We start from the raw sequence: 11,319 nt of genomic DNA, 5'->3' as shown, positions 1-11,319 counted from the left end.
TTTTTTTTCCTAGCTTGAAATTGTCCCAAGAATGTTAGAAGCTTTCTTTGAAAGATGAATCCACTTTTGTACATGTGCAATTTTTAAGATTTTCACTTTTTATCATGTGGAATATTGAATTAGCTTTCCAACGATACCAATTTCGTCTAAATTTGGTATCGGATGAAAAGTTATGGACGTTTTACCAAGAGCTGTCAGAATCGCCCAGGTACGACGGTTAGGTTGACGGACCGTCGATCTAGCGACGGACCGTCACCTTGACCGTCGCAACCAAGGCAGTGAGGCAACCTTTTGGATAAGGTGCGACGGACAGGCTGATGGACCGTCGAACTTGCGACGGACCGTCGCCCAAGCCCTCGCTACTTAGGCAGTGAGACCTTTTCCTGGTCCACGTGCAACGGTCGAAACGACTGGCTGTCGAGCCACCGTCACACATCCCGTTCAGTTATTTTTAAGTCATTTTTAAAGGGCCTTTTTGATCTTTTACCACCCGTTTATATACCTAGTAATATCCTACCAAGGCTCCAAAAATTCATTATTCTTCCACAACATTAAAACTTAGGGTTTTCTCCCTACGAGCAATCCTTAAGCAACAAAATCCAAATCTTCTTCAAGAACTAAGAGATTCAAATTCTTCAAGTTCAAGAACTTCAAGAAACTCACTACTAGGTATGCATAGTGTTCATTCATGGACTCCTTTCTTCCATGAAGCTCAAGAATCTCTTTTCAAAGTTCAAATGTATGAATTTCTTTATAAATTTTATGTTGGGTTTGCTTTTGTTCATGTTAAGAATGATCAATTGAATTCTAATCCATGTTGGGTGATCAATTTTATGTGAAATTTATTAGTATAGGTGTAGATTTATGTGAACCTATGATTAAACCCTTGGATGATGAAATTAAAGTTGAATCATGATGTTTATTTATTGTATAAGGTTGCCTACATATATTATGCTTACAATGTGTTTGATTAAATGCCTATGTGAAGGAAAAGTGCCCAACTAGTATGATATTATGCAATCCTCATGTATGTACACGTTTATGCATATCACATATTTGCTGAAATGCCTCAATAAATGAATTATGGATTGTGATGTTAGTCATGTATTCAAGAAAGTCATGCTTTGTCAGTTTCTTTCTATCGAGTCCTGGGGGTACTTGTACCCGACAATTTAGTTGCATGCCTAGAGCCAGTGTCATGTTTTCACAATATCCTCAGTCAAGCCATGTTCAGTAGAATTCAGTTAGTCATGTGAATCTGGAAAACTCAGTAAAACTCAGAAATCCCAGTAATCTCAGAAGGCTCAGTAATACAGAAATCTCTTTAATATTTCATCAGTCAACGAAACTTATTTAACTCAGTCTAGTTCAGTTCAGTAATTCATGTACAATGTCTATTAAGATGGAAGTAGAAATTAGCACTGAGTGAACCCAAGGATGGCAACACACACTGTCAGATGAGGGTGTGATTCTTAGAAGTCCTCCTTGCATTTCAGAACTATGTAGCCAGCATAGGTTGAGACATCAACACTGTCAGATGAGGGGCCCGCCATTTTCTTTTGGGGACACTGTCAAAGGAGGGTCACTCACAGCTTGTCCTTACCGGTGGCGCGGTATTTGATATGGGAATAATCATGACCTTAGATATTTTTTGAGCAACTTGTAGACAAACTAAAGAATGCACAAGCCCAAGTGTGGATGAGTCCCAAATCAGTTTTTGAATGCACTCCATGGGCTGGCCTTGAGGCCTTTTTTATGGAAGGGCCCTTTTGTCATTTAACTATTATTTTACGATGTACTATAAATATAACATGGTAGGGTTTACTGTCTTAGTTTTGATTCTTGATATTGTAAGAACACTCCTCTTAGAGAGAAAGACTCCAACCAAAACTAGGGCCTAACATAAAGGTGGAATCGTTTGTGTGTGGTGTTTTCCTTGATACGTTGGTGCTTGAGAGGTGAACGCCACTATTGTGTCTTTGTAAGAGTTAGGTGTATTTTGAATGTGGTATTAAGGGTCCAAGAGTGGAATATGCTCTTAGGTTCTTAAGATTATAACTTCATTGTGTCTAACTATCTATCCTTGTTTCTTGTTTTAGGTTCAGCTTTTCATGTTTTGTTGTTGAATCTGTAGGTTTTTGTTGATGTACCCGTGTTGTTCTTCATTATATTGTATTGATACAGTTTGTTGGTGGGATGATTTCGTGTGTAAACACTTATTATTCTCTCCATTCTTGTTGTAAGTAGCGAATCCTAGAGTGATCACCTAGATAGTCCACAGTTTCTCTTCTTATGGACTATTTTGGGTGTTTGCTTAGTTGTGTTCTTGGTCATTCTTGTATCATTTGGTATTAGAACATGACTTGATCTTGTTCCTACAAGATCAAATCTTGGTCTATCTCACTTGAAAAAAAAAGAAAAAAAAATTGAAATCTGAAAATTCTAGAAAAAAAGAAGCAAATATATCCGTTCTTGTTGTATTGGTCAAAATTGTGTCTTGTTGTTGTTTTGGCCGAGATTTGTGTCTATATTTAGGTGTGTTTTTGTTTTCTTAGTAATTTCTTGTGTTAGCATGTTGTTCACTAACACTTCTTGAGTCAAAAGTCCAAGATTTGAGCTCTTGTCAAAGTGTTGTTGAAGGATGGGTGGCTAAGAAGTTGTTATTGTTGATATTGTTCTTGTTGCTGTTCATATTGTTCTTGTAGTAGTGTTCAACAATAGGAGTTGTTTGATTTTGAAAATATAAGAAATAGACAAAGTCTTGTGTTTGTCTTGGAACTACTTTCAAGACAATACTAAAGTAGCAAACAAATAAAGACCCACCACAAAAGTTGCTTACCAAAAGAGTGTCAAACATCTTTCAAGAAACGCAATAGGTATTTGTTTTTTCTAGTGCTTGGTGAAAAGATGGTGTACAAATTTTGACCTTTGGAAAGAGAATCCAAAGTATTGCTTTCCTCATTTTAAGACAAAAAAAAAACCATCACCAAACCAACTAGATTGAACAACCTATGTAAAAAAAAAGGCATCAACTACAAGTCAAAAGAGTGTGTGAGAGTATTTTCATCTAAAATTTGCTCGTTTTGTAGGTACATTTGCAAATGGAACCTAAAACTTTCAATTCACAAACCGTGGATCATAATGTTATGAATGCCCTTGTAGTTAGTCTTGAGTCCTTGTCTCGAGACGTGGCTAGAGTGAATGCTACGGTTGAGAAGTTGGGAGTAGAAGTGGCCTCTATTAGTGGCCGGATGGAAAGGGTGGAAAGTCAACGGAGTTCTCATCCCTCAAGCCCCCAAAACACATACCCAACCATTACCCCCGAAGCCACACACCAAAGAATGTACCTACCAAATTCCATACCTCAAGCACACTATTATTCATAAGGCCGAGGCCTTAAAGTACCTAGTCATTCTACACATCACCAATCCCTACATGACGGATTTAAAACCCAAATTCCACCCTTAAATCTAACTCCTCCAAACCAAAATCAGCCAATCCAAAGACCACCACCATTAAATGCCAATCCCCCATACCAAATTCTAAATATCCAAAACCCACCAAGGCAAGAAGAGGGATTTGTGAGGGAGAATCGAAGGGGGGGTATGGAATGTATGATGATCCTTATTTGATAGAAGATGGGATGAGAGGAAGAAGGGTAGAACCTAGGGATAATCGAGGGCTTGAAGGTAGGGGCGGCCACGGTTTTCGGGAAAGGGATGTTGGCCTCAACACCATAAAAATGGGGCTTCCGATCTTTAAGGGAGAAAGTGATCCCGAAGAGTTTATTGCATGGGAATCCGTATGTGAGAGAATATTTCAAGTGAATGATCTCACGGAGGAGAAAAAGAGCTGCTATGCCATTGCTCATTTTGAGGGATATGCTACCACGTGGTAGGAGTATGTCAAACGTTTTGGCAATGTATTGATTGTGGGGCAACCCCCTCCTTGGTTTCGGTTAAGGTATATTATGAGGCAAAGGTACCTTCCCGAAATCTATCAAGATGAACTACTTGCAAAATTGTGCAACTTGAAGCAAGGAAACAAAAGTGGCAGCCTACTATGACGAATTTCAACAACTCATCTTGAAACTTGATCATAGAGGAGAGAAAGTGAGTAACGACATCATTCAGTTCAAGGTTGGGTTAAACAAGGACATATCCACTCGCATGACGCTTCAAAAATTCAACACCATAGAGAGAATCTTCCAAGCGGCTTTGGAGGTGGAGAAGGAGCTCAAAGAGAACTCTTTCGTGGCTGCCCAACTAGAAATCCCCAAGGCTGTCCAAAAATATCCTCCAAGGTATGAAGGTAAATTTAATTCTACTTCTAATCCCAAGAGGTTTCAATGCTTCAAATGTTAAGGGTGGGGGCACAAGGCTAGTGAGTGTCCAAATTGGAGGAATGTGATCCTAAGGAAGGGGAAGTTATACTACCTAGGAGAGGAAGTGGTGATTACATCGGCTAAGGTTGATGGTAAGCCTCAAGATGGATAGCACGAAGAGGTTGGGATTCAAGTTGAGGAGGAAGTAGAAGATGCGTGTCCGTGTGAGGGGCCGTGTGAAATACCTCTCTAAAGAGGTAAGGTCGTGAATTTGTGGACAAATCCCTCTTAAGATGGAGAGGATGATATGGGAATGATCATGACCTTAGATATTTTTTGAGCAACTTGAAGACCAACTAAAGAATGCACAAGCCCAAGTGTGGATGAGGCCCAAATCAATTTTTGAATGCACTTCATGGGGTGGCCTTGAGGCCTTTTTGATGGAAGGGCCCTTTTGTCATTTAACTATTATTTTGCAATGTAATATAAATATAACATGGTAGGGTTTATTCTCTTAGTTTTGATGCTTGATATTGTAAGAACACTCCTCTTAGAGAGAAATACTCCAACCAAGACTAGGGCCTAACACAAAGGTGGAATCGTTTGTGTGTGGTGTTTTGCTTGATACGTTGGTGCTTGAGAGGTGAACACCCCTCTTGTGTATTTTTAAGAGTTAGGTGTGTGTTGAATGTGGTATTAAGGGTCCAAGAGTGGAATATACTCTTAGGTTCTTAAGATTACAACTTTATTGTGTCTAACTACCTATCCTTGTTCTTGTTTTAGGTTCGGCTTTCCATGTTTTGTTGTTGAATCTGTAGGTTCTTATTGATGTACCCGTGTTGTTCTTCATTATATTGTATTAATACAGTTTGTTGGTCGGCTGATTTTGTGTGTAAACACTTATTATTCTCTCCATTCTTATTGTAAGTAGCGAATCCGAGAGTGGTCACCTAGATAGTTTACGATTTCTCTTCTTGTGGACTGTTTTGGGTGTTTGCTTTATTGTGTTCTTGGTCATTCTTGTATCAATTGACACCCTTTCAATTGGGATTACAGATGGAACCCCAACTCAGCTATAATGAGTTATTTGGGGTATGTCGGTTAGATAACTACTTCCCACGGTTTCAGCTACAGAAATCAGGACTGTCAGATACAGTCATCCAGTCTCAGTAATAGAACTCAGATAGTTCTACAGAATTTAGGATCATAAAATACAGTCAATTCAGAATGGTACAAAAGTTCCATTAGATTCAGGACTGTCAGATACAGTCACTCATGTTATCAGTTATATCAGTCATCAGAACTCAGTTACCAGCCATGTTAGTTATCAGTAAATTCATGTTATCATGATCTTAGTTATAGTTACTATGTATTCATGATTGCATTCTCACATTCATATTAGTCAGTCAGTCAGTATTGTTCATGCATATGAACCCCATGCATTCAGTCTACCTCACATGTATACCAATACATTCAAAGTACTGACGCATTTGCACTATGGTATCTTATACCATAGGTTCAGAGACATGAGCTCCAGAGCATCAGTAGATTCCTGTCTCAGCAGTCAGAGTTAGCAGTGAGTCCTCATCTTTTGAGGACATGGTCATTACCTTATTACCTCATTAATTTATTTATTAGTTGGAGTTAGTTGAGGACATGTCCCATCAACTCCTTATTCAAACTACAGTTTATTTAAGTTATTTGGGTATTTCATACCCCACACAGATGTTATATTTTTATCAGAAATTATATCTCAGTTTTGAACCTTTTGGCCTTTCAATTCATGTTTCCGCATTATACAGTATTCAGGTACAGATATCAGTCATGGGTTAGTTTGTGGTCCTTTGGGGTTATGAGCACCGTGTAGCATTTTGGGTACCAGATTAGAGGCGTTACAAACTTAGTATCAGAACCTAAGGTTCAATAGTGTCCTAGGAAGTCTGAAACCTGCATCTAGTAGAGTCTTGTACATGGGTGTATTGCGTGCCACATTTATGTGTAGGAGGCTATAAGATGTTTTAGGAACAGTTTCCTTTCTTTCAGTATTCATGTCGTGCCAGTGAGCATAGTCTCAAGTTAATCTCTCAGTCTAATCCATTTCTCCCTTTCTTCTACAAAAATGCCTCCAAAAAAGAAGAAACAAGAATCAGTCAACCCCTCAGGCCAAAGTACCTTTGGGAAAACATGTTTCTCATGCTGAGTTCAGAGCTGCATTCACTACTCTTGCCCATTCAGTTGCTGCTCAGAATAAATGACCAACTGTCATTTCAGCCAACCCAGTGGCCAATTCAGCTACATCCAGGATTCGAGACTTCACCCGAATGAATCCTCCATCATTTCTCAGGTCTAAGTCAGATGAGGACCCTCAGAAATTCATCGATCGGGTTCAGAAGGTTACTGAAATTATGGCGGAGTTAGCTGTTGAGAGTGCTGAGCTATCTACATATCAGTTACAGGATGTTGCTCACACATGGTACAAGCAGTGAAAGTCAGAAAGGCCAGATGATACAAGGCCTATTGAGTGGAAGGAGTTTGTCACCGCATTCTTAGAGAGGTTCTTTCCCCTAGAGCTGAGAAAAGCTAAAGTGTTATAATTTATCAACCTTAGGCAAGGCAACATGACGGTGAAAGATTATTATCTTAAGTTTACACAATTATCCAGATATGTTTCTCATGTGGTTGCAGATAGCAGGGTTAAGATGAGTAAGTTTGTTTCTGGGATGAATGATAGTGTGGTCAATAAGTGTAGATCTGCAATGTTGAATAGTGACATGAACATAGCCAAGCTTATGAATTATGCTCAGCAGATAGAGGAGCAAAAGATTAAGATGAGAGAGAAGCAGAATAAGAGAGCAAGGATAGGTAGTTTTAACTTTGCTCGGCCGAAATCAAAAGGAGGAACTCGTTCTCAATTTCATCCTAAGTCAGTAGTTCTAGCTCCTTTTTTATCTAGTGATCCAGCTTCAAAGTTCAGGGATGGTAATAGAGATAGGGCACCAGGCTTAAAGTCTCAGGGCAGTGTCAGCAATGCCTGAACTAATCCCCTTTATCAGACTTATGGTAAGAACCACAAGGGTGCTTGCAGAGCTGGTAGTGATGTCTGTTTTAGATGTGGCAAGCCAGGCCACAGAATCAGAGATTATCCCCAGTCAGCTTATCAGGGTCGGCAAAACTGTTCCTCTGCTCAGCCCAGTCGCCCAAACTAGTAGGGTGCCACCTCCAACGCTACTAATGGGCAACACCCAAATAGACTTTATGCTCTTTAGTCCCGGTAAGATCAGGAAAATTCTCCTGATGTGGTTACTGGTACATTACAGATCTTTCATGTTCATGTTTATGCTTTACTAGATCCAGGAGATTCTTTGCCTTTTGTTACTCCCTATGTAGCAATTGATTTCGGAGTCAGTCCCAAAATTCTAGCAAAGCCCTTTTCAGTTTCTACCTTAGTGGGTAAAACCATCATAGCTTGACGGGTATATAGGAATTGCCCGATTATGATATTTTAGAAAGTCACTTCAGCAGACTTAGTCGAATTAGAGATGACTAATTTTGATGTCATTCTCAGCATGGATTGCCTTCATTCCTACTATGCCACAGTCGACTGCAGAAACAGAATAGTCTAGTTTCAATTTCCGAATGAACCTTTCCTAGAGTGGAAGGGTAGTACTTCAACTTTCAGAGGTTAGCTTGTTTCTAACCTTCGAGCAAGGAAAATGATATCTAAGGGTTGTATCTATCATCTTATTTAAGTTAATGATACTAGTTTCGAAACTCCAATCTTGAATCAGTCCTAGTAGTGAATGAATATTCAGATGTCTTTCCTGAAGATCTTTCAGAAATTCCTCCCGAAAGAGAAATAGACTTTAGCATTGATCTTTTTTCAGATACTCAACCTATATCTATTCTGCCATATAGAATGACACCAACAGAACTTAAAGAATTGAAAGAAAAGTTGAAGGATCTCTTAGATAAGGGATTCATTAGGCCCAACGTGTCCCCATAGGGTACACCAGTTCTCCCAGAATGTGTATTGATTACCGTCAGCTCAATAAAATCACGGTCAAGAACAAGTATCCTCTTTCCACAATCGATAACTTATTTGACCAACTTCAAGGGGCTAGTTATTTCTCTGAGATAGACCTCATATCCGGCTATCATCAACTCTGAGTTAGAGAATGTAACATTCCAAAAATAGTTTTTCGTACTCGGTATGGCCACTTCGAGTTTCTGGTTATGTCCTTTGGTCTTACTAATGCCCCAACAACTTTCATGGGCCTGATGAACTGTGTGTTCAAGCAGTACTTGGACATGTTCATCATAATCTTCATAGATGATATTCTGGTCTATTCCCACAGTGAGCGTGATCATGCAGACCATCGCAGAATCGTACTTCAGACTCTCAGATATCATCAGTTGTTTGCCAAATTCAATAAGTGTGAATTTTGGCTAAGGTCAGTAGCATTCCTTGGTCATATTATTTTTGGTGATGGCATTAGAATAGATTCTCAAAAGACCGAAGCGGTAAGAAACTAGCCCAGACCTGTCTCTTTATTAGACATCAGGAGTTTCTTGGGTTTGGCTAGCTATTACAGACGATTTGTTGAGGGATTTTATTCTATTGCATCCCCTATGTACAGATGACTCAGAAGAGAGTTAAGTTTCAGTGGTCAGATTCTTACGAGAATAGTTTTCAGGAGTTGAAGACTCGACTCACCTCAGCTCTAGTCTTAGCTCTTCCAGATGGTTCAGATGCTTTCATAGTATATTGTGATGCATCCAGAGTAGGTTTGGGTTGTGTCCTCATGTAGCATGGTAAGGTCATAGCCTACGCCTCCAGACAGCTTAAACTCCATGAGAAGAATTATTCTACTCATGATCTCGAGTTAGCAGCCGTAGCTTCTGCCTTAAATATTTAAAGGCATTATCTATACGGTGTTCATGTAGATGGGTTCACAGATCATAAGAGCCGTTAGTATGTCTTTTCTCAGAAAAATCTTAATCTTCATCAGAGAAGGTGGTTAGAGCTCTTCAAAGATTATGATATGAGTGTCCTTTATCATCCAGGAAAGGCCAACGTTGTGGCCAACGCTCTCAGTAGACTTTCCATGGTAGTGTTGCTCATGTTGAGGACAGTAAGAAGAAGTTAGTTCAGGAAGTCCATCAGCTTGCTATACTAAGCGTTTGCTTAGTCAATTCAGAAGAGGGTGATGTATGGGTTCAGAGTAGTTCAGAATCATCTCTAATTTCTGAGGTGAAATATAAGCAAGTTAGAGATCCCAGACTAGTCAAGTTGAAAGAGTCAGTTAAGGATCAGAAAGTAGAGGTTTTCTCCTAAGGGGGAGATGGTGTTCTGCGTTGGCAGGGTCGTCTGTGAGTTCCAGGTGTAGATGACTTAAGGCAGCGAATTCTTGCAGAAGCGCATGATGCGCGTTACTCTATTCATCCAGTGGCCACAAAGATTTACCGTGACTTGTGGGAAATCTATTGGTGGAGTGGGATAAAGAGAGATATTGCAGAGTTTGTGGCTAAGTGCTCTACATGTCAGCAGGTTAAGATTGAGCATCAGAAGTCTAGTGGGTCTATCCAGGAGTTCAGTATTCCTACTTGGAAGTGGGGAGAAGTGAATATAGACTTTGTGACGGGTTTGCCTCGTACTCGTCGCCAACATGATTCAGTTTGGGTCATTGTAGACAGGATGACCAAATCAGCTCATTTTCTTTTAGTCCATACCTCTTATTCAGCCGAGGATTACGTTAAACTCTACATCAGAGAGTTGGTCAGATTGCACTGTGTACCTTAAACGTTAATAGAGGAGATAAAACTGAATATGTCATATCCTTCCTGCATATAAAAATTAAAAAATATTCAATAAAAATAGTCTTTGAAACTAAAAAATATAAACAGTGCAGTAAAAAATCATTAATAAAACTAATGACATATATATGTGTGTGTGTGTATATATATATGAGACAGGGAGGTAAGAAGTTAGCACTTCATTCAAATTTAAATTCCATTTAAATTCAAATTCAAATATCATATAAATTAGTTAGAAGAAGATTAGTTTATTATTCTTCCTTATCCCTAATTTTTTTCATAATATCTTTATCTCATTATTTATAGTTTCATCATAAAAACAATAAATCATATAAAAAATTGTATATTTCCAAACTTAAAAAGTGCAAGAATTAGCATTTTATTAGGAACTCAACTCATTTAATTGGTTTAAAAAAAAAAGAGGAGACATTCTTTTTATTTTTTATGATATTCTTAAGGAAAAAAATAAATGCCCAAACGTGTGAATCTAGAAGAGAAAATTGAAGGAAAGGTGTCTTTTAAGTCTTGAATGAAGGATTGGTGACATTGACCAACAGATAGGGTCAAATATTATTAGAAAACTTGATTAAGTTAATTGTGGAATTGATTAATATTTTAAAATTTTTTTAATCTTTTCAAAAATACAAATCAACTCAATCCACACCCTCTTCAATCCAAATCAACCACTCTCTTCTCTCTCTCCAGCTTCTCTCAACTCTCTCCCAACCAACAGTTCTGCAAAATTTCTCCCTTCAACCCTCGACGACTTCTACCTCCGACGATAAATAGTTGGGCTTCGAGTTCCCCTCTTTTCTCCCCTGAATCCCTGACGACTTCTACCTCCGGTAATAAATAGTTAGGATTTAAGTTCCCCTCTTCAATTCAATCAACCTGTCTCTTATTCCTCTCTCGACAGCTTCTCTCAACTCTCTCCCAATCAACTGTTCTGCAAATTTCTTATTTCAATCCTCGGCGACTTCAATATCCGATTATAAATAGTTGGAATTTGAGTTCCTTATCGACTTCAACCTTCAATCGACGTGACAACCTTACTCTCCAGCCATAACAGCTTTGAATTCTTCATCGTTCCTTTTCTTCTTTCACAGGTAAAAATTTATGGCCTTTTTAGTTTTGAAGAAAACGAGGAACTTGAGCCAACTTCTCTTATAGTGTTGGTTAAT

Source organism: Capsicum annuum, chromosome 1, assembly GCF_002878395.1.
Source record: "Capsicum annuum cultivar UCD-10X-F1 chromosome 1, UCD10Xv1.1, whole genome shotgun sequence".
Lineage (NCBI taxonomy): Eukaryota > Viridiplantae > Streptophyta > Magnoliopsida > Solanales > Solanaceae > Capsicum > Capsicum annuum.
Note: the sequence above shows the minus strand (reverse complement) of the source record.